Here is a 25156-nt window from a genome sequence, read left to right as displayed (position 1 = left end):
TCCTCCTTCTCCTCATCTCTACAATTTACTGAGTTCCTAATAGGAAACTGGGACTGTGCTATTTTTCTTCAGCGTTAGATTATCAGCACAACCTAGCAAAATAGTTATTAATCAAATGTCACATGTGTGGAAACTGGGGCTCAGAGGAGTTAAATAATTTTTCCTTGGTTTTCAGTAAAGGGTGGCAAATAAACTGGTGAAAAATTAAAGGGAAATATGCAAGGGCAACCACAAATTAGGAAAGTGAAAGGTGGAAGGAAGACCATGAGAGAATTTAAAAGTGTCTTATGAACTGGGGGCAAATACAATGGCCCTCAATAGAAATCTTGCAAGTAGAAAAGAAAATAGATGAGTATTGACCTTGTTTGAAAAAGAGAAACTTTAGGATAGAATTCAGTGCTATGGGGAGAAATGAGAGCTAACAGTTTCTCCTCTTTTTTATCTTAAGCACAAGAGGGTTGAAGTTTTCCCACCTATTTAGACAGAGTGAAATCTGACAGAGGGTGTGATGCAGCAGGACAGCGGGTGGAAGAGGTCAGCCATTCCACCCCTGTCTGGAGTGTCTCCTCTTGTCTCCTATTTCATTTCCTACTTCCTAAAGTTGCCTTGTAGGTAACCAAACCCATGTTCTTGATGGTCTCCTTTTGTTCTTTGAGCGTACCCCTTTAGAAGGGGACAGCCTGCCTGCCCTTCACCCCCTTAACTCCTGCCTCTGAGAAGTGTTCTGATCATTGAAGTTGATTCATCTCATCTCAGTGATGTCCTAGCATCCCCACAGATTGACAATCTGAGTACCTTCCCGGAAGCCTGCCTCTTGGATCTATTTCTGCTTTCAGATAATGGCTAACACAGCCATTCATTTCACAATTATTGGAGAAGGGCACAGCAACCCACTCCAGTATTCTTGCCTGGAGAATCCCATGGACAGAAGAGTCAGGCGGGCTATAGTCTATAGGGCTGCAAAGATTCGGACATTACTGAAGCGACTTAGCAAGCACACACATTGTGTAAGTAGCTGTCCCTGTTCTAGTCTCTAGGGACACATAGATATGTGTTCAATCACATGAATAAAATAGGCATTGCCCCTTCACAAGTGAATCTTAGACACATACACACATATCAAAGTTGAAGAACAATGGGAAAAGAGAAAGAAAGTACTCATTCTACATAGATCAAAGGCATACTTGCCATATATATTTATTTTTTTGAGGGTTTCCCAGGTGGCACAATGGTAAATAATCCACCTGCCAATGCACGAGCCACAGGAGATGAGGGTTTGATCCCTGGGTCAGAAATATCCCCAGAGGAGGGCATGGCAACGCACTGCAGTATTCTTGCCTGGGAAATCCCATGGACAGAGGGGCCTGGCGGGCTGCAGTCCATGGGGTTGCAAAAGAATTGGACACGCTGGGTGACTGAGCACACATCATAAATATAAATGTATATATTCACATCATAAATACGTTGCTTCTTTTAATCATTGGATTTACCACTTAAAATAGAAATTGTAGCTTTCTGCACTACATCTACAGAAAGAAAGAAATGATCATGATGCCTTCTCTTCTCAAAAACCCGTGCTGGGATGGAGTGCATATAAGCTACCTGTACGGCAAAGACAATAATATTGCATCTCTCCTCCCTGTGTTGCTTGGATGAAATTCATTCTTGAGTCTCTAGGGCTCAGGGGAGTTCAGTGGGCTAATAGGCAATCCCAGCTGAACCTTGGCAGACCTTCCCACCAAACCTCAGGGGTTACTGGATTTGTAATGCAACCCCAAAGGCATCTATGAATCAGCTGCAGTGGAAGTGCTTGCCTGTGGCATCTTGCCAAGACCCTATTAGAAGTCTTTCAGAAGAGCCTGACAACAGATATTAAAAGGGCTGCAAAAGGATGCTTATGGTCTGTCATTTGAAGGGTCTACACATGGACTACACACTGTTTTATTCTTTATAGATGAAAATGCTCCTAAGAATAAATTGTCTAGTACCATCTACTGTATACTGGCTGCAAATACAGTGAAGATGCTTTCAAACAGCTCAACTGTTTCTTGGAATATTGGTAAACTTAAAGATTGGAAAGCTTATCATTTTGGTGTTTGGTATCTTCTGCATATTAAATCCTGTTTGAATGCATCATCTTCAAATAGTATGGCTAGTCACTGAGAAAGACATATCATCTGGGACCGGTGCTTGTTCCTAGAGTCAGACATAGTCTGTCCAGGTTAAGAAGTGTGAAGGTGAGGATGAACATGCGGATAGAGTGCTGCTTGGAAAAGAAGGAGAGAAGGAAAACTGTTCCTTATAAAGACTGATGGAGAGTTTCAACACAAACATAAGGGGGAACAAGGTAGTGGAAAAAGACATAAAATTATCCTAGCGTAGTGCTCGAATTAAACAGAGAAGCTTTGGGAAAAGCATTCTTTTCAACCTTCAACACCTTTTTACGCTAGACTTTAATTATACACAAACAGATTTTTTTTTTCAAATTTAAAAGTTGTATAAATAGCCATTTTCTCCCATTGCTGCATAGAGTATATAAAGAAAACAACCCCTTTCTGAGATGGTACATCTGTTACAAAGATGTTACAAAATGAAACCGATCTGATCTTTTGTAGGGAATGTCCTAAATTTGGTTTAGCTCATCTCTAGTATCAGGCTCGGAGAAGGCAATGGCACCCCACTCCAGTACTCTTGCCTGGAAAATCCCATGGACGGAGGAGCCTGGTGGGCTGCAGTCCTTGGGGTCGCACAGAGTCGGACACGACTGAAGCGACTTAGCAGCAACAGCAGCAGCATCAGGCTGATTTTAGGCACAAAATAATTCCTGTTCCTTGTGCTCAATTTCAGGTCTGTTTTATCAGAGTCACAAAAAGGTGGGGGAGGGGAAGGAAAAGTTATTTGATAACATAACTAAGGGGGAAATATAATGAAGCTGAGTCTAAACATACCTATTGAAACTGTTTAAGGAAAGAGAGCTTGATACATTTGAAATAGCTCATAATAAAGGGACAAAAATTAAAATTATTGGATAAAATAATTATTTGTTCAATCGTTTACTCTTAAAAGAATGAGATTTTCTCTCCTCCCAGAGTCACTCCTCTGAACTCTTATTTTGCATTTCCTATACCCTCTGGTATATAATCTTCACTTAGCTGTTTAATTATCACTTTAAAATTAATTTGATTCATTTATTCACTCATTCATTTGACATTTATTGGTGACTTACCATAGGCTGGGAAAGGGAAATGGAAGCTCCTGTGTGTCTAATATAGGAGCTCAGAGTTATGTATTGGGGTCTGGAGGCCATTCCCATCCCCCATATTCAACATCTCAATTGTCTTTGGTTACCACCCAAAATATAATAATATACCACCACCCCTCTGGTGACCATTATTCCCATTTCCTCTGTGCTTTCTATCTCCTGACTCAGCTTCTCTTCTCTCCCCTACCTCTATTTCTTTTTTCCTCTAAAATCTCTGTTCCATGGAAAGCAAACTATCTTTAACATTAACTTTTCTGCCCAACACTTTGTTTTATCTGGCTGGATTAAACCTTAGTTTTTATCTAGGTTATTGCCTATCCATGAACTTCAATTAAATAGTCTTCCATTGGGATTGGGCAGTTGGGTCTACTTTCACCTGAGTCCCAAAACAGCTTCCAGGTCATACTAAATGTGTTTTCCCTGAGATTCACACCATTTCACCCTGCCCCCTTCTTTTTCAATATCATCTAACCACACCCAGTCACTACTTCATATTAATTAGAAGCCCCGCTCACAGTCTTCCTTTATTTTCCATGATTTGCCTACAACTTAGGTGATTTCAGTGTCCAGGCTAGGGCTTCTGATATCTAGAAATTAGAACACTTATTTCCCACTGTTCAGTATCTTAAAAAAAAAAAAAAAAAGCTTCTAGAGCAATTTTATGTTCTCAGCACAATTAAGAGGAAGATTGAGAGATTACTCATATACCCTTTGTGCTAATATGCAGAGCCTCCCCCAGTTATCAACGTTCCTCATCAGAGTGGTAGATGTGTTGCAATTGATTAACTTACACTGACACGTCATTATGACTCAAAGTTCATAGCTTACATGAGAGCTCACTCTTGGTGCAGTATTCCAATAGCTTTTGATCTTCTCTTTTCTTGAACAATCCACCCCCAATGTCATACCTGGATCTTGTTACCACCCAGTTTGATTTCTCATTTGAGAGCTTTCACTCCAACATCTCACTCTGAGTGCAATCCTCATTCTTTATCTCCTACACCTGCTGCAAGGCTTCTTCAACATCATAGACATTTCCCAGACTTGGGTTCTCCATTTGCTTTCCATTGCTTCTCTAAGTATCCTGAAATCTTTGCTGATCATTTATTTTTAGAACCTTTAGTACTTTACATCTTCATCATTCTGCTTATACTTCAGGCAGGATTCTTCAGGACTCCAGTCTCTTCTGCCCAGGCTTCTGAGAGCGCTGGGGGGAAGGCCACCACACAGTTACTCACGTTACAGTTCCCAGACTTGGTCTTGTGTTCTGACAGCGTGTTTACTTGTTCATAGTCAACAGCCTTAGGTAAACACAGGTGTTTTCACTCAGTCATTAAAAAGTACACGAACTCACTCAGTCTCTGATTCCCGCAATCCACACATGTACATACTGTACCTATATTGCTACATTTCTTACTTCTTTCTTCTTTCCATGTACTTAATTCTGTACTTTGACCACCTCTGGGATAGTAATCCAGTGCTTTATCTCTTTTCTTGTACAGTCAATGATCCCTCACTAGAGGCTTCTTTCCACTAAAGCTAAAAATATATACTAAATTTAAACGTTCAAGAACAGTCATGGACATATATGAGGATAAGTGAAAAAGGATACAGATCTGTGCAGGTAGAATGAAATCAACTTCATCATAATTATAGTATAGAAAAAACCTGGAAGAAAATAGGCCAAAGCTTTACTGTAATAATCTCTTAGTCATGGGATTCAAGATTACTTTGATTCTATTGTTAACCCTTTTTAAGAGCCTCCAAACTTTCTGCTGTTAACATATATTATTTTATTATTTACAGAAATAACTTTTTGAAAAAATGCACTTTTGAAGACTTATAATCAAACCTTTGATCCTGTGTCCCATCCTAGCTTTAGTTTATTTATGCCATATTTGTCCAGCCAAGGAAATCTCTACATTCATTCCATTTCTTCAGTTTTCATTCATTCCCTAACCCACTGACATAAAAATTATATCTTCTTAGTTTCACTGAGAGTCTCTGTTATTTTCAAGATGATTTTCAATATCACCAAATCAAAGAATTATCAGTTCTTATTTTTTAAAAAAGTATATATTTTTAAAACTTATTTTACATTGGAGTATAGCTGATTAACAATATTGGGATAGTTTCAGGTGGGTAACAAAGGACTCAGCCATACGGGTACATGTACCCATTCTCCCCCAAACTGTGCCCCCCCCAATCCAGAGTGCTTATAACTTTGAGTAGAGTTCCCTGTGCTACACAGTAGGTCCTTGTTGGTGATCCATTTTAAGTATAGCAGTGTGGACATGTGGATCCCAAACTCTAACCACCCCTTCCCCCCATCTTTCCTTCCTGGCAACCATAAATTCCTTTTCTAAGCCCATGAGTCTATTTCTGTTTAGTAAATTAGTTCATTTATATCACTTCTTTTTAGGTTCTGCATGTAAGGGATGTCATAACATATTTCTCCTTCTCTAGGATTATCCTTTCTTGTCATGCATTTGCCTCTGTTGCCATCCCCTTTCACCTAAAACAACTGCCTCCCTCAATTTCCACTAAAGCCTTCGGTCTCATTTTCATCATGCTCACATCTTTCTCCTTCTGTTCCTTAACTGCTAGGACTCCTGAGGGTTTGGTCAGCAGTTTGCTGCTTTTTGCCCTCCTTGGGCCATACCTTTCACACAAACGCATTTAACCAATGCACATCTCCTGGCCATTCTGAAATCTCTACTTCTTGCTCTGGTCTAAAGTGTTTCCAAACTTAGGGGACATAAACGTACATGATGTACAGTAGTAAACAAAATAATAGTCCTTTTAAAGAACACATTTAATAGTACATATAGGATAGTTCTCATTATAGCCAACTGGGAATAATATACTCAAATACAATCACCTAATAAAATTCAAAGAAGGTGTGTATTTTCACATTTGATTTTATTGTTGTTTATATGGTAGATTTTACATTTCAATAAAACTGTAAAGTAAAACTGTAAGTAAAAGCAAAAGAAATAAAATTCAATACACACAATAAAAATACTCCAAAATAAAAGTGAACATTTGCAGTATCATTTGAAAATAGAGTTATTATGACAAAGGCTATGAATACCTGATTATTTCATTGGTCTCAATCTCACAGTAAGGGATACTCTGACATTCTAAATTATCTGAAATTTTATAAATGGTAGTAGAAAAAATAGTTTTAATTTTTTGTGTGTGCTGTTGCTGCTCTTAAGGATGTCAAAGAGACCATTAGAAAATTCAAATAATAATGTACAGACACACTCACTTGGGCAAATGGTTACTATGAAGCAAAGAACTATAGGGAAGCCCTGACATACCAGTGAGACAGAGGAAGAATGAATGAAGACGTTAGAGTCCCACTTGGTGTAATTCATCTTCACATTGCTCTTCTTTGAGATGGTGTGGCCTTCCTTTCCAGGGGACTGCACCATTCACAGAGGCCTAGACTCTGAATCAGTGGACCTGATTCAAAACTAGGCTCTGCCACTTCGGTGGTGGCGGCGGTGGTTTAGTCCCTAAGTTGTATTCAACGACTGCATCCCCATGGACTTTAGCCTGCCAGGCTCCTCTGTCCATGCTGTTTCCCAGGCAAGAATCCTGGACTGGGTTGCCATCTCTTTCTCCAGGGAATCTTCCTGACCCAGGGATGGAACAATGGTCTCCAGCCTTGCAGGCAGATTCCTTACTGACTGAGCTACCAGGGAAGCCTTTGCCATTGGACTTTGTGTGAATTCTGATCATTTTTCCTCTCTAAGTCCATTTTGTCCATCCGTGATGGAAGTACACACACAGGGTTCTTGTGAGCCAGGGGTATGGCAGCAGCAGCCCTCTGCTGAGCACAGTCCTCTCAATGTCTATTGAACTTCTTGAAATAATAATTGAGTCTTCAGACTTTAAAAAAATTCTTAATGGAAAGGAAATAGAGATGAACACTAGATTTTATTATTTACTCTTCCATGAACTAATTGGTTGATCCCAGGCAAGTCACTTAAACTCTCTGGGTCTAAGTTTCCTCAGCCTTAAAATAAAAAGCATGGATGAGATAAAATTTCCACCCTTATGCTAGAACCCTAAACCATTTAGGAGGTGAGATACTTTCTAAAACATTAAAGTAAGCATAGTCTTTTAATATTTATTCTGCTTCTTCGTATATACCTAATTTAAAAAATGTTTTGGAAAACATTTGGAAGTCAATATTAAATTTAACAGACTATTTTGAAATCCTAAAATGAAAACTAAAAGATAGTATGAGTTTTCTTTTGCTTTTCACAAGTTTCTTTTGGAAGTAAGTGTGTAAGTAATGAATAAAACATCTAACTGCATATGTGTGCAGATGCAAATAAAATTAGGCATTTCATAGCTGGTTGGAGCAAGAATTCCTATTCTAAATCTCTCTCTTCACTTATGCTGCTGCTCAGAAAAAGCAGGCAGAGAGAGGCAGTTCACATCCATGGTTAGTCATAAAGTGTCTGTGCCTTCTGGGGGTAGGAAGGCAGAAATGACATCTTTAAAACTGGAAAACTTTACATCCAGACATTTGAGGTCTGAGATGATCTGGGGCAGGCTGGAGAATAAGCACAAGTTCCCAGAGCTGTCCTTGAGGCAGCTGGGGATTACCAGAAGAATCCAGAGTGCTTCTATCTACCTGCAAAGAATAGCCTTCCAAGGATGAATCCCCCATTGTCACCTTGGGGATAGCCCCAAACAACCAGGGCAACTTGGGAAGTTTCCCAGGCCTCACTACCCAGAAGCAGATGAGATGACAGAATTAATAAAAGTAAAATCATAGTATCTTTCACTGCAACTGATAAATTATAAGTAATGTATGTAGTCTATGGAAATCTGGATTTGTGTCACTGACATCTTCTCATTTCTGGTGATTCTTAATACTAAATGAGGGTTAAATTCAAAATGTTTAAAAATAATATTTTAAAATATATAAAAATAATTTAAAAAATAAAAATAAAATCCCAATATTTCTATGGTTGTAAATTTTTAAAATCTAGTGTTGAAAATAGCTGTTAAGATGAAATAGGCATCTATGTATGTTTCAACAATTCTCTAGGAGAAATTTGTTTACTAAAACCTTTTTTCTTAGCAGGGAGACAGACCTAAAAGAGATAACAAGAATTAGCAGTGGGGAGGGAGAAACCCAATATCTAGTTTCTAATTTTTTGAGTTTATGAGTGATCTGCTAATATAGTTACACTGCAAATTTACTAAAGCCATTGCCCACCGTAGCCTTTGCGTCTCATTTTTAAAACAATCATTTATGGATGTTAGAGGATGCCTAGGAAAGCAGAAGGGTTCTGTGTCAATCAAAGCTAATCACTGGTACAGGCAGAGGGCTTTTGTTGGCCTCCATGCTCTAAGCCGTGCTTCCACATCTGTGTTTGAAGAGATTAGAGAGGTGCTTCATACAAGAACTGTATTAGTTAAAGCTGATCGACAGTATTTGGAATAAATCATGAAAAAGTTGGGTGCCAGAAGGGAAGGCATGGCCAGTGGGAGATTGAAACTGACGAGGGCAAATTCCACCCTCCTCGGTCCCCTCCACCCATCCCCCCAAACCCCACACTGTTACATTTCAGTTTTGCTGCTGAAGAGCATCACCAGGTGCCATGCTCACCACCTCCCAGCAAACATGCAGAGACTCAGCCAAGAAGCCCCAACGCCAATATTTTCAGTGGCATGCTTGCCACACTTGGATGAAGGGCTCCAGTTTTATTGGAGGTGCTTCACGGAAAACAGATTAGCCCAAGTGGGTAAGTGGGATTTGAGGACCAAGGATGGCAAAGAATGAAAAGTGAAAAAGATCCCAACAAATATGAACACCGAAACCCCCTCCCCACTTACAGCCGTGTTCTCACTGCATGAAGGCCATACACTGGCAAATAAATTATGAGTGACAAGTATTTGAACCAATAAAGAGGGCACTATATTTTATATGCAGTAAATTTAATTCCAGATTGTGTTTCACCTCAGCAGGATGACATGTTTATTGCCAGTGAAAGATGAAAGCCGAGGGAGTTAGAGGCAAGCGTCAGCAGTTCTAGTGGGCACCTGCAAAATGAAGATTTGACAGACCGGTGGCTGAGCCCTTGAAATGAAATGCCAGATCAAATTTTACCCCAAAGGGGTCAGATGTACTGTCGTGCCCCCAAACTCGCAATACCAGCTGAATAAATGAGCCCGGTTCAGCAGAGAACAGGAGGCCAAGAGCATGCTCTAAGAATTCCTGCCATAGGCTCATCAGCTTGTCCACGTGCAGGCAGGCTGGGAGGACCAGCGTGAGGCGCCTCCGAGGGAGGATGTGAAGTGTCACTGCCTCTGTGGGGCTCTAAGTGTCGTTTTAAAAATCTATTAAACAGATCGAAAAGTAGAAGTGAGTCTAAATTGATCTGCCCGTCTCTCAATTTCATCCTACAAGCGCTCAGCTCAGGTGTTCAATTTATTGAACCATAACCCCTTTTTAAACAATCAACATCAACATGCAATAAATATGCCCAGCAAGGGCAATATTTACATGCACGACTCATTGTTTTAGAAGATTTATTTATGGGGAAACGGACTGGCAATTACTTCCTTTGGCCGACAGTGGCCCACTGGCATGTGGGCATGGCTCTGGTTATTGTGAATTTTAAGCACATTGAAGGGGTGATTTCTGATTTTTTCCACAGAATTATCCCAGCCAAAATACTGGAGTGAGTTTCCATTTCTTCTTCAAGGGTTCTTCCCTACCCAGGGATCAAACCCACATCTCCTGTGACTCCTGCATTGGCAGGTGGGTTCTTTACCACTGAGCCAGCTGGGAAGCCCATGAAATAGGTGCTGTACCCTAATTGCAAAGGTGGGGAGGCATTTTTGTTATAATCTCCATGTAACCACTCATCATCTCAGAGAGAGAGGAGAAAAACAGTGGGATGTGGGAGGGAGAGAGAGAGCAAAAGAAAGGAAAAAAAAATACAAAGGAAGGGAGGGAGGGAGAAAGAAGAAAAAAGAAAAAGTTGCTGGTCTCAGGAAAGCATATCCACAAAGAGTGTATAATTCCTACAATGATGTGGATAATTCACGTAAACTGATAGTCTTTCCACTCTGAACTCAGGAAATAGATCCTGTTACCCAATATATGGATTGGACTAGTCACATGATTTCAAACTCATTTGTGTAGACGTAGTGTCATCAACTTTTGGATCAATCAGAAGGGTTAACATTTTAATCAGTTCCTTTCACTAACTCTGTCCTGCAGGACTATCAGTAGAAACTTCCATGTATTTAACTTCACAAAACCATATTTTAAAGATGATGTTTCTCATAGTTCAATGTCATTAAGATGAAGGTGATGGAAAATCTCTGCACCCTGTAATCCAGGATTGCTTCCTCTCTTACTTTGGGCAACTTTTCTCAACTTTATCCATCTTTTCCATATATTGATAGATGTTATAGACAACATGTACTCTTATGCCTGGATGGAGGATGAAAGATCTGAATAATGTTACAATCACCACCTAACTGGTCTTTGGATCTTTCTAGGGCCTAGTTGTTTCCTGTAAAAAAACACACTCACATTTGGTGAACAGAGCTCTGAAGCAGAAGGAGCAGAGCCTGGCATCCTTCTGGTGACACCTGGAAATACAAGAACACCTGTGATGTAGGTAAGTACATCTACCATAAATAGTTGTCACTCTGTTACTCACTTACTCTTTAAGGATATTTTAAGGGTGACTGCTGGTTGGAACGTATGTGATTTCTTGGTAAGACCTTTAGGTAAGAGTTGTTGTATGAAAGACATTGTCATACATAGATGAAAGGCAACTAGCTGTCACCATCACTAAGACCATGGTCCAGCACTGTTTAGATCACCATTTTACTGTGCTTATTCTACATTCTCCCATGGAACATAAAAATGAAGCATTTTTAAGATCATATTCTCTGTGTCTCTGCAAGTATTCCAGAAGTCTCTCTTTCATCACCTCACCTGCACTCCCCTCCTCTCAGGTTCCACATGCCCTGACTTTCCCTAGCTCTATGTTCCCTGCCGTTCCCTCCATTTCTCTCACCAGCTTCCTTGGTCTGCTTTTTTTCAGACCTCTTATGTGAGCTACCAGTTGAAACAGAGTCTCATTTGTCTGGCATATGCGCTTCCTCTTGGCCAAAGAGTTCCCGAAGACTCTACAGACTTTCAAAGTCATATAGCAAGAGTTCTTGCCAAATTAATCTGTTCAATTTGTTTCCTTTTTTTTCAGATCATAATTGCTGGTCTTACTTACTATTTGTTGTAAGTTCTAGGGATACAAGAAACAAAGAAATGCGGCCAGAGGGCTGGTCGTTGCCAGACAACTGAAAATATTAATAAATGTTAGAAGAGAACCAATATTTAACTTGACAGTGGTTAAATTCAATATAATCACCTAATGTGCCAGACTTCCAGTACATGTTATGGTTAGAATAAAATACATTTCACATCATGTACGCATGGTAAACCTTTTATTCCTATCCTTTTGTGTTTGCCCATTATTCTGTGAATCCTAAAATACTGCTATCAAGTAGTTTTAATGTCTTCCCACAAGTTTCTCTTAGATTCACTCCTGCTTTCCAATTCTACAGCCAACACCAACAATTAGGCATTTTTCACTCAAACCCAGTGCACCTTAGAGGCTTCCTAGCCAGGGCATCAGAGGCTTTCTCTGTTTCCTTTGTTTCATGGCTTCCTAAAAGCTGTTTCCTTTGAGAGTCGCCTGTAAAATTAAATTCAAATTCCTCATAATTCCATTTAGAGCTCTTCATTCTCTGAACCTTCTAAACCCACCAATCTGACACTGTGTATATATTATTGGATCCTGTTTTCTCCTAAACATTTTGCCTTGACAAACTAGGCATTTGCCTTAAGACAGAACTAGGCATTGACAGTACTGACCACTATGCTTAGCACATGATAGTTGCTCAATAAACAGTACCTCATTACTTATTGTGACAAATGGCCCCTCTGCTTTGGCCAGGCTAATCTGCACCTCATTCCTAGAAAATGGCTTCATCCTCCCTAGTTTTCTGGTGCTTTTCACTACCCTCAGATATTTTCTCCCATTCTTCTCCATCCATACAACTTGGCTCAAATGTCTCCTCCTGCCAGAAACCTCTCTCACAAGCACTTTCAGAGTCCGCTTGCCAGGAAGAGAGATTTAATAGACACCAGCATGGCTGTGAAGGTTACATTTAGGGTTATTCTGTGTTGCTCATGTAATTTAGGAGTATAATTTGTTGTAATTGTTATAATTATAAATTGTTATAATTGTTATTCTATTGAATAACAACTTCTGCTTAACTATGCTAAATAATTTAAGTTTAAACTGTGTGTGCATTTACAGTTCTAACCATCCTCTGGGGTCCAATTTAAATGCTTTCTCCCCTTCCCCAGGTAAGTTACTCTGTGGTCTTCAGACCTCGATGAAGAGATTCTCTGTTTTTTAAGGCTGAGTTTTCTAATGGCAAGAATGACATGTAATCAGTTATGGTGGTTGAACCTGCACGTGTCATATCTGCCTGAGTTGTTTACTGGGGACCCAGAAGAAAGCTACTGCCCCCAGGGGCACAGGCAGAAACACATGGCTTTGCGCCCAGCTTTCAGCTCATAAGCAATTATGTTCAGAGTCACTGGGAACAGCTGGGGGAAGAGGAGGACAAAAAGTGCAAGACCAACAAGAACAAGATATTTCATCAGTGCTACCTGGTAGTAGTCAAGGCTTCATGGACAACCAGTGGACACTTAAGGAAAAAATTTGATTTGGCTCTACTTTCGATTTGGCATTAGGATTCATGCAAAATTTTTAAATAAGCAAGATTATTTTTTAGTATTTAAGTATGTTCCCAAATAGTATACAGTGACTCTTTCTGAATGGATAAAAAAGTAAACGACATGCTGTTCCACTCTTTCCATATAATTGGATTTTTTCTCACTTTTCCTGATTTGAGAAGCTTTGGTAGCATCTGAGTTCTATAGGATATTTTGATCTCCTAAGCTGAGGTTCACTTGTATGGTCATCTGCAGACTTTCTCTCGAAACTGACGACACATGAATTAAAGTTGAATTGAGTTCAAATGGACAGTGGTTGTGTTGAGATCAAGGAAATAAATGAGAAAAAAGCTGCCATTTCAGTGCAAAAACAAGTATTTTAGAGCAATGTTAAGTAAAAATATTGCCTGGGATAGCAAAGTTCAATTGTGCTTACACTGCTAAGATTTCTTTGGCCCTTCTTCCGTCTACTCTTCCCCCCAGAAGCAGTTAATAGATGTTGGCATTGAATCTTTTGAAGCGGTGGGAATTCATACTTTAAAATGTCCAATTAGCACCAAAAATGAGTGATGGGATGGGTCACTGAAGATTTTTAAAGGCTGAGAAGCACCATCATCTGAGGGCATCTAAAACAGTGCCCCAAGTCAGCCTCTGAGGAGCATTCCTTCAACTTTTGCTTTATCTCTTTGTACGGAGGCTAGGACAGCACAGACAGACCCCCAAAGGAGAATCCTCACCATTTTCTACAGAATACCAAGTGTTATAGTGAACGATAAATAACCTTTCTGTAACAAGCAGCTCTTTTTTTCCCCCCGCTGGAACAAACTGTTCAACTCTATTTGAATAAAAAGCCCACACATATATCAAATTAAACAAAATAGCATTGTTCCAAATACAGATCAGGCAGTCTTCCCAGACTCGTGTCAGTAAAATTTCATAGCACTCCACACCATTGTATAGTAGCTCTCTTTCTCCCCTTCTTTATGTGTGAGTGCAGAATCACTCTTCTTAGACAAAGGAATGCAGACACTGGCCGTATCCCCCATGCAGTTGAAGAAAATAAAGATCCAGCGAAGATGGACTTTCTTTGATGACAGGAAACAAAAAGAATGTACCGCGGAAAATATAGGTGGAAACAGTACTACACATCTGTATTAGGGATAACTGATCAACAAGGAGTTATTTTGCCTACTGCCAGCACAAATATTTTCCCATTTGATAAAGCATAACTCTGGATTGGAGTTCATGAACTAGGGAGCTAATTGTGTGGCATTTTGTGCTGAGATGGGTTGGAGATACAAGAGACTGCTTTGCACGAACTCAAAAGGGCCAGTTCAATTTTCAGGATTTTGCAAGCTTTTTATGACACACAATCATGAAAAACGGATAGAAAAGTACGAAAACTTAAAAATCAATACATTATATCAAGAGGAAAGATAATACCCTGAAGGTATAACTGCTTGTTTTACTACATTTTACTATGCTCTGTGCTCTTGAGGTTGCATATATGTGGTGTCTATATGATGGAAACAGTATGGGATGGTGTGATGTTTTGTGTTTCTTCCCAAGATGCGCTGGTAGCTTGCAATTGACTCACGTTACAAGTCTGAGTGACTGCTTTTTTGTTTTTGTTTTCCAGAGAGCTCACTGTTAATCAGCACGCCATTGAGTAGAAATTCTTTGAGAACAGAGCTTACTTGCCATGTGATCTTAGCAGCTGAAGTGAAGAGGAATTTCAGCTAGGACTGCCTTTACTCAAGGTTAAGAGGCATGTCTGTGTAGGTGCCTGAGTGTGGAGTTTGAGGGATTAAAGTCACTTCCTCCAGTCTGACATCTCCAATTGCTTCTTGAACACTAGACCTCAATCTGAGAAGATATTTATTATTAAGATAAGTTGGTTTATGAAGAAACGTGTATGCTCATCCTCACCAAGTGTAACATTTTGCCAGTCTTAGCAAACGTGATATCAGTTTAGCCTGAATTGGCAGTAATTGAACAGCAGAATAGCCTGACAGTGGGCCTGTCAGCCAGCACTTTTCTCACTCTCCTCACCCTTTCCAAGCTTCCTGTTCAAGTTAAACTGAGGACGTGAACCGGGAGAACGTGATCAAGGTCGGAAGATACAGAGGCAGAGTTCAGAAGTGGTAATGAATTAGGACTCTTTCTATTCTGGGACTTTGATGTCACATATACACTTCTCGAGGATAAAGACTAAAGGTGACATAATTTCTTATGGTATTTGTAGCAAATTTGAACTCATTGGGGTTCTATAATTATTTTACTTTCAATTCAACCTCTATGGCACATTAAGCCAAATTATAATAATTTATAATTTACTTAAATAATTATAATAAAATATTTCACATGATGTCCAGGGTTATACACACAGAGTATTATACAATATACACATACACACCTATTTTTGTGTATGTGTACCCAATATGCATACATATATACTATATATATATATAAACCATATATATACAAAATATAGAACACAATATTTTATTTTATTCAAATAAAATACATTATATATATAAATACATATATATATATTTAAATACATACTCAAATAAAAACATGTTTTAACCTGGAATATCTAGCTAGAACCTCTTGGATAATATGGAGGGCCAAGGCAGCATTTTTCTTTAGAGTAAACATATTTTGTAAACCAAGAAATTATGTATGTAAACAAATAAGCATTTGTAACAGTTACCATACTACTGTTTCATGATTGTATGCTTTAAGAGGCAAGTAGCTAGTATAATGTTTCTCAACCAAATGCCCTCTTTTAACATCCAAGTAAATTCCACTAAGAATGTCATGTGACCTTGCTATTTGGTTCTATGCACAGAGTAATCTCTCTCAATGTTTAAACTGCGCAGCTGTCAGATACAGTATACCTTGAGGATCAAATCCCTTATGTCACAATATTAAACAATTATTTCTGGCCACACCATTGAATTTCCACCGCCTGAGGTGTCTCTTGTGTTCCAAATCAAGTCAAATTAAGAATGTATACACTAGTAAATTGAAGAAACAGATAAACAGACGCAGGAAAAAAAAAACCAATAGGAAGATTATCCTTGTAATGTTTCATTAAGCAACTTCCATTAGGAAAGAAAAAAAAAATCATTAATGTTAACCCATGTTTGAACTTAAAAAACACAAAATTCAAACTGATTCACACATTGCGTTTTTACACGTAACCTATGCATTTAATAGTCACTCTTTGATACATGACAAGTATCATCTTGAATTTTATGTGAACTGATTCACAGAAGTCATTCAGCAAATTAATGTAGTTTTGGAAAATTAACAGCAAAATAGGCATGCCGCCAAATGTCTAATGACAAATTGAAGGGTTTGGAGATGTGTCTGTCTATTTGCAGTATTGGAACTGTTTTCAAAACAAAAACACACTGAAAATGGTGCTGGCATGACAGGAGATGCAGTCATTATGCAATTTTAATTGACAAATAATTCCATTTTTATGTGAATAAATTCACCTAGCCAATAGCTGCATTACCATCTATCATGTACTGGTTTCCCTTCCCATCTCAGGCACCCCCTAATTTTGATGAATTTGATCAAATGTATCTGGCAGTATAGCGGAATCTGGCCAGTCAAGGAAAGCCCGCTGTGGGTGGGGGAGGGGGAGGGGCCAGTAGGAGGCTGGTGATTTGTCACAGGGATGGAGGTTGTCTTTAGCGTTACCTGTTGTGCAGATAGTATTATCCTCCATTTATCTTCTAGTTTGAATATTCAGACTGGGATGTGACCCATTCTTTCAACAAGGTACTAAGTATCTCCCTAATTTAACTCAGGTATCCAAAGGGTATATCTGTTGGGGTGGAGATTGGGAAAACGAGAAACCTGTATCGATCTACATATAATTAATCTTCAGACATTGACTTTAAGCTCCAGCATAATAGCTTCAGTATATAGCCCACGTTCACATAAGGAGCAGCTGAAATGCAAAATGATCACAAATATGAACATACTCTAGCTAAGGGCAGGTATTCCAGTGGTGGCATTAAATATAAATACAATAGAGTATTGACATAATGTAGTAAGGTTCCCTGGCTATTAAAAGGCTTTGTTCTAAAGCGTATCTGTGTACACAATGAGATGATGAACACAGAGCATCACATAGCTAAATTTAATATATGCAGGGGTATGATGTTTGCAATGCATGCATTTCAGCAGGTCCCATTAGTGCGCCTTTCCCCTCCAGTGAAAACAGAATGAACCACAGCCCCTTCTGGTTTGCATAAAGCAAACAAAATTAGATTTGCTTTGCTGAATTGAAACCCGCTTGGGATTGTGAGCCTCTCTCGGGGACAAATTACTTCAAACAATCCCTTTGTACCATAACAAAATCAAAAAATTCAGGCCAATCAACATGGCTCAAAACCCTTAACACAAGAATTAATAATACAACCTAGTCTATTTTTATTGCTTCTGCGCTACAGCTCCTTGTTTTAATGTAATTACACTTATTTGCCGTCCACATGTTAAGTAAGCTTGCATATGTTAACTAATGCGACATAAAACAACTTTCCTAATTTTACCATTGCTACAAGCATTGCTCCCCCTGGAATAAGATCTGAGCATTGGGCAAGTTGAACACTAATGTTATTAACTTAAATCTATTTTTAGACCCTTGATAAATGAATATAGGCAAAATGTCAAACGTTTCTTCAGATAGGTGCAAAAGCTGATTGACAATCAGATTAGTCTATTAAGAATATTGGTTTATGGAGTGTTACTCACTTGATATCTCTTGACTTTTTAAAGTCTATTTCCCTGCAGAAAAGAGGACACATACATCTGTAAATATGGAATCTCTTAAATCAGGTATCTGGCCAATGACCATTTAAATTCAACAGCTTGAGTTAGTATCAAGATGATATATATTCCTATTGCTTTATCACCCAAAAATCAGCAGAGGCTATGTGCCACTAAAACTTTCATCTGAACCACAAGTTTACTGACTTTTCAGATTTGAAATTTAGAATCCAGAATAACTCTTTGCCCACAGCTTTTTAAAATGTATAAATCAGTTAGAATACTTGAATTCACAAAATCATGGTCTTTGGGGATCAAAAGCCCTTTCCGTCACTGCCTAAAGTAAAAAGTAAAGTATTAGTTGTTCAGTCATGCCCAACTCTGGAACTCCAAGGACTGCAGCCCACCAGGCTTCTCTGTTCATGGGATTTTCCAGGCAAGGATACTGGAGTGGGTTGCCATTTCCTTCTTCAGGGGATCTTCCCAACCCAGGGATCAAATCCAGGTCTCCTGCACTGCAGGCAGATTCCTTACCTACTGAGCTATGCCTAATCCATCACAAACATAATCTCATCCTTAGGAGGAAGAGTATGTCAAACATTTATATATTAAGGATGGTTTTATCTAGTTAGAAGTAGTTAATTCTATATGACTTGAGTAAGCTTCACCTAATACTGACCAAATGTCTGAGTGACGAGTTGGAAAAGATCTGTCTCTAAGCATGGGTTTATCTATGTAGCTATTGAGTCATTTAGACACATGTCCCCTTATCAATTTGGCTCAGCAGCTTGTCAATTGGCCCCAAAGATCATTTTGTCTCACTGCTCTTGAGTAGATAAATAAATATGACTGACATACATCTCCTCCTTTTTACTAGTTATGCAGATTCAATATGAGTTTCTAATACTAAACACATGTACAATTATGTAATCGAATCATTTGGTAAAGGTCTTCTTATGATAAATCTTTCAAATTAGACATTTCCTTTTAAATATGACAGACAGTTGATCAAAACAGTTAACCTTGTCCAAAGGTCTCAAATTGGGTCTCTAAGTCCCAATGAGAAAAGACAGTCTTTAAAAGAAGTAAAATTATATATGGCACAACAGCTGCATTTCCCTACCATTCTTCCTGTAATTAGCCCATGTCTGACCTCTGAAAGCACTTTTATTGGAGAACCTCTGATCCAGACTGCCTGATTAGTCACTTATATTAAAATAACATATACTTTACAAGTATCTGAGATAAGGGTATAAAAAGTAGAATCAAGACATGGAGGTTTCTCAATATAAACAAAGTTTAACCCTGAAAGCTACACAAGAATGTGTGTGTGTGTATTTGTAATTTCATTTAACTTTCCTTTAGAACCTGCTATAGGACATATATGGCAATGGCACCCCACTCCAGTACTCTTGCCTGGAAAATCCCATGGACAGAGGAGCCTGGTGGACACGACTGAATCAACTTAGCAGCAGCAGCATAGGACAGATGGGCTTGCCAGGTGATCCTAGTGGTAAAGAACCCACGTGCCAATGCAGGTGACATAGGAGAAGCAGGTTCAATTTCTGGGTCAGGAAGATCCCCTGGAAGAGGAAATGACAACCCACTGCAGTATTCTTGCCTGAAGAATCCCATGGACACAGGAGCCTGATGGGCTACAGTCCATAGTGTTGCAAAGAGGCACTTAGCATGCAGGCAACATGGGACAGATAGAGGTGGCGAAAGTGGGTACCATCCTATGAGAAGACCCAAGTTCTGTCAATCATACTGATGTCCTGCTTTGAGAGACCATTATCCACTTCTTCAAGTCAAAATGTTAACGGTGTTATTCTTTTAAAGAACAAGAGATGATGTCATTATTGTAGTTTTATTCATAAGACATAGGAATGCAAATGACCTCAGTTTTCTGCTATTTTTGTTTTCTATTATTTAGGTCTTATATTAAGTCCTTGGATCAGTTCCCAACCTATTGTGATTCTAATTTGACTTGTATACCCCAGTCTTTCTCAGAGGTACTTTAAAATCTTAGATAAAAGAAAATGAATTAGTTGTAAGTACGTGCCAGTGCAGCAAGAGCTGGGATATGAGATCAGTGAACAGAGTTCAGCTTCAAAAAGAACAATTAAGTGATCTCTCGCCTCCTCTCTCTGCTCCTTGCTCCCTCACCTCACAAATCACTCTCTTGTTCTCCAAGGTTACCTCGGTGCCACAGCTTTCTAGTATCAGTGCCAAGTGCCCAGTTTAGCCTTCCAGTCCTTTCTCTACAACTTGTAAGATTTTGGCTGAGTGCATTAGCTTCTCAGATCTTTGCTTTCTCTATCTCTGAAGTAATCATACCTGCCCTGAAGTGAAAGTGAAGTGAAGTCGCTCGGTCATGTCCGACTCTTTGCGACCCCGTGGACTGTATGTAGCCCACCAGGCTCCTCTGTCCATGGGATTCTCCAGGCAAGAATACTGGAGTGGGTTGCCATTTCCTTCTCGGATGTTCTTAAATTATAAGATTATCTCCTGTGAGCACTATACTGCATGTTACATATGTCACTATTAGTTCCTTGCTCATCTTCTCGTCTCCCCTTAGATTCTCTCCCGTGTCTCATGCTTAATGAGTTAGATGGAGACCATTAGCCCAGCAAACATGAAGGCATACTTTCTCAGATTACATTCTATTAGCCCTCAGCTCATTGTTTTTCTTCTGATTCTGAGGAAGAGGAAACTGACATTGAGAGTACTTGGGAGAAAGCGGATGTGTTTGCTTGAAGTGCTCAAACTACCAGTTGAACTTTAGATTTTGTCCTGTCATTCATGTAACATATAGATGTTGTCATAGGACATGTGAATGTAACATAGAAAGTGGGAAGATCCTTGGTTTAGAGGCCAGATTAAACAAGATAGGGCATTTTCCATTGCTTCCTATTAGGGCAAGTTACTTGGCTGGAGTGGCCTTACATGTACAATGGGAATAGTACTGATCTTGTGGGATTGTTACAGGAATTAAGTGGGATAATTTCATAACACAATAGTCACTCAATAAACTGCAACAATTACATACAGTTGACTCTTGAATACCATGGGTGTTAGGGCTGCTGTCCCTCCGAATAATCAGAACTCTGCACGTAACTTATAGTTGGTTTTCAGTATACATGGTCCCTCAGCCAATCTTGGATTGTGTAGTATTGTACTGAAAAAAATATCTGCCTATAAGTTTAGACCCCCACAGTCCAAACCTATGGTGTTCAAACCTAAGGGTCAACTGTATTTGATTGTCATGTAAAACACATAGTTTAGCACCTGGTGAATAGTACAGGATCAATAAAGTTCCAGTCACCTATATCTTACTCAATTTAACCAAAATATTTTCTTTTATTTCAATAGTGCTTTAAATTTATAGTATAAATTACTTCATCAAAAAACTTCACATTCTAAACAGCATCTCATATTAGAAAAATATTTTATCTCATCATGAAAATGCTAACTAATTGATTTGATCAATCCTAAGATGTATCAATAAAAGACCACAAAAGAAGTGAGCAATAGGATCTAGTTACTTGTATGACAATAGGGGTAAGTAAATGCATTCATTCTGTGTCCAGCATATATGCGGCATACATAGCGCTCATCAATATATAAATAATTAATTAAAAATAGTAATAGTTGTTTTGAATCTTATTGCTCCAAATCATGGCTATTTTTACTTTTACCATGTGGAAACTAACACCATTTTCTGTCAGAAAAGTCCCTCTTCTACTTTCCTTCCTTCCTTGTATGCAACTTCTCTCCTTCTTTCACACTGTCCTATAAAAATGCAGTAATCAAGACAGTGTGGTGAGGAGTTTGGTATTAACAGATACATACTACTATATATACAAGAGATGAGCAACAAGGACTTACTGTATAGTACAGGGAAAATTATATTCCATATCTAGTAATAACCAATAATGGAAAAGGATCCAAAAAAGATATAAAAAGATACATGTATAATGTATTACTGAATCACTTTGCTGGGCATCCCAAACTAACACAACATTGTAGCTCAACTATACTTCAATAAAAAAAGACAGTGTGTTTAGCATGAAGGTGGATATATAGAATAACAAAATAGTCCAGAAATAGAACCATATATATATGGTCAATTGAATTTTGACAAAGATGCCAAAGCAATTCAACAGAGGAAAGAGGAGCTTTTTCAATGCATTGTACTGTAATAGCTGGATATTCTTATGGGGAAAAAAATGAATGTTGACTTCACACTATATATAAGCTTAACTTGTAACTGATTATAGACATAAATGTAAGAGTTAAACTGATAAAACTTTTAGAAGAAAAGATAGAAAATCTTTGTGTCTTTGGGAGAAAGATTTCCTGGAGATGACATAAAAAGCACAAACTACAAACTAAACAAGCATGTACAGTTGACTTTTGAACAACATGGGTTGAACTGCATGGACCCACTTACAAGCAAATATTAAAAAAAAATACATACTACAAAATCTATGGTTGGTTGTACCTGTAAATGTGAAACCCACATACAGAGGGCTGATTATAAGGTTTATAGACAAGAGCTTGGACTATGTGTGAAGAGGTGGGGTCGGCTTTCCTAACCCTGTGTTGTGCAAGGGTCAACTGTGTTGCGTTTCATTATACGTTCTGCTTTTCCAAATATAAAATTTAGGAAATAAAAAGGCAAAGCTGAACTAGGCTCTGCAATCCATATATTGGCAGTACATATATCTGATGAAAGACTTTATTGTTTTACAAGAAATATCCTTACAACTCAGTTGGAAGAAGATGAATAACGCAAATAGAAAATGGGCAAAAGATTTAACAGGGTTTTCACAAAGGAAGATATACAAATGACCAGTGAGCATATGAAAAGATGCTCAATATCAATAGTTATCAGGGAATTGAAGATTAAAAGCACAGTGAGAAACCACTACACTCTTATTAAAATGACTAAAATTAAAAAAAAAAAAACTAAAATGCTAAATACTGGTGAAGTTATAGAGCACCTGGAACCTTTGTATATGCCGCTGCTGGGAATGTAAAAAGGCATCAGTTTGGAGACTGTGGCAATTAAATAAGTCAAAAGTGCACTTAATAAATATGGTGTTGCAATTTTGCTACCAGCAACTACAGCCGTGAAATTAAAAGACACCTGCTCCTTGGAAGAAAACTATGACAAATCTAGACAGCATATTAAAAAGCAAAGATATCACTTTGCCAACAAAGGTCTGTAGAGTCAAAGCTATGGTTTTCCCAGTAGTCATGTACAGATGTGAGAATTAGGCCATAAGAAAGCTGAGCACTGAAGAACTGATGTCTTCAAACTGTGGTACTAGAGAAGACTCTTGAGAGTCCCTTAGCGAGAACATCAAATGAGTCAATCCAAAAGGAAATTGAGCCTGAGTATTCATTGGAAAGACTGATGCTGAAGCTGAAGCTCAATACTTTGGCCACCTGATGCAAAGAGCTTACTCATTGGCAAAGACTCTGATGCTTGAGGGCAGGAGGAGAAGGGGGCAACCAAGGATGAGATGGTTGGATGGCATCACTGATTCAATGAACATGAATTTGAGCAAACTCTAGGAGATACTGAAGGGACAGGGAAGGCTGGCATACTGCAGTCCATGAGGTTGCAAAGAGTTGGACACGACTCAGCCAATAACAACAACAACAACTTGCTTAGAGAAATGAGAACAGTGTCCATATACATAGGTTGATAAGAGCTTTAACCATAATCACCCAAATCTGGAAATAACTTTAAATGTCATTAACATGTGAATGGATAGACGGATTTAGTATATCCATACAATGGAATACTACTCAGCAAGGAAAAGAAACACACATGGGTTAATTTTAACTATATTAGATTTAGCAAAAGATGCCACACAAATATCATATGATTCCATGAATATGAATTCTAGAATAGTCAACTCTAATTTATGTGATGGGAATCTTGGGGCTGGGATGGGAGCAGGGGAATTGACAGTAAAGAGGCAAGAGGGAATTTTGGATCATGATGGAAATGTTGAAATCTTCTTTGGGGTGGTGATTACAGATGTGTATACCTTTCTAAAATATTAAATTTCATAACTGAAAAGGGTGTATCTTATTTCATGCAAATAATATTTCAAAAAGCTGATTGTTTTTAAGTAGTTAATATTTAAATGCAAGTTACATTGGACTGTTGGGCTACTACTATAATACTATTCATTGTGAAACCAGTTGCATGTGTAATCACAGATGGCAGAAAGTCTTTCTCTTGAGAAAAAAAAAATCATAATTTGAAATTTTAACTGCTAAAATCATGATTTGGGATTTTTATGTTTGTTTTATAAATTAGATTCTAAATGCAGGCTCTTGTCCTGGTCCTACAGTTTATTTCTTTGACAAGTCAGTTAACTTTGCCAGATCTTTACTGTAGCCCACCAGACTCCTCTGTCCATGGGATTCTCCAGGTAAGAATACTGGAGCGGGTTGTCATGCCCTTCTCCAGGGGATCTTCCTCACCCAGGGACTGAGCCCGAGTCTCCTGCGGCTCCTGCATTGCAGACAGTTTCTTTACCACTAAGCCAGTGGGGAAGCCTTTGTTTCCTCCACTGGAATGAAAGACCTGGACAACATTCGCATTTAATAAAAAATTATTTAAGCATCTTCTCTGAGTCAGGTACTCTCCCAGGTGGCTCCATATACGTCCTGTCTTTCAATTATTGCTCTCACAGTTCCCTTGACATTAAACTATAAAATTTTAGAATTTTTGACTTTTCCATTTTCAAAGAAAATTACTCTACCCCAACATGCTAATTTGTATCATGTACATGCATGTTAATGTGCTTCAGTCATGTCCAACTCTTTGTAGCATGCCAGGCCTCCATGTCTATCACCAACTCCTGGAGTTTATTCAAACTCATGTCCATTGAGTTGGTGATGTCATCCAACCATCTTATACTCTGTTGTCCCCTTCTCTTTCCACCTTCAATCTTTCCCAGCATCAGGGTCTTTTCAAATGAGTCAGTTCTTCGCATCAGGTGGCCAAAGTATTGGAGTTTCAGCTTCAGCATCAGTCCTTCCAATGAATATTCAGGACTGATCTCCTTTAGGATGGACTGGTTGGATCTCCTTGCAGTCCAAGGGACTCTCAACAGTTCAAAAGCATCAATTCTTCGGTGCTCAGTTTTCTTTATAGTCCAACTCTCATCTGTATCATATTACCTACAAATTCGTTAGTCAACAAAGAACTTCTAAACTTTATTGTGAAGTGCAATCTGATTCAATGTGCCTAGAAGAACATTTACTTTATTTTCTTT

Source organism: Cervus canadensis, chromosome 20, assembly GCF_019320065.1.
Source record: "Cervus canadensis isolate Bull #8, Minnesota chromosome 20, ASM1932006v1, whole genome shotgun sequence".
NCBI lineage: Eukaryota > Metazoa > Chordata > Mammalia > Artiodactyla > Cervidae > Cervus > Cervus canadensis.
This window is presented reverse-complemented; position numbering follows the sequence as displayed.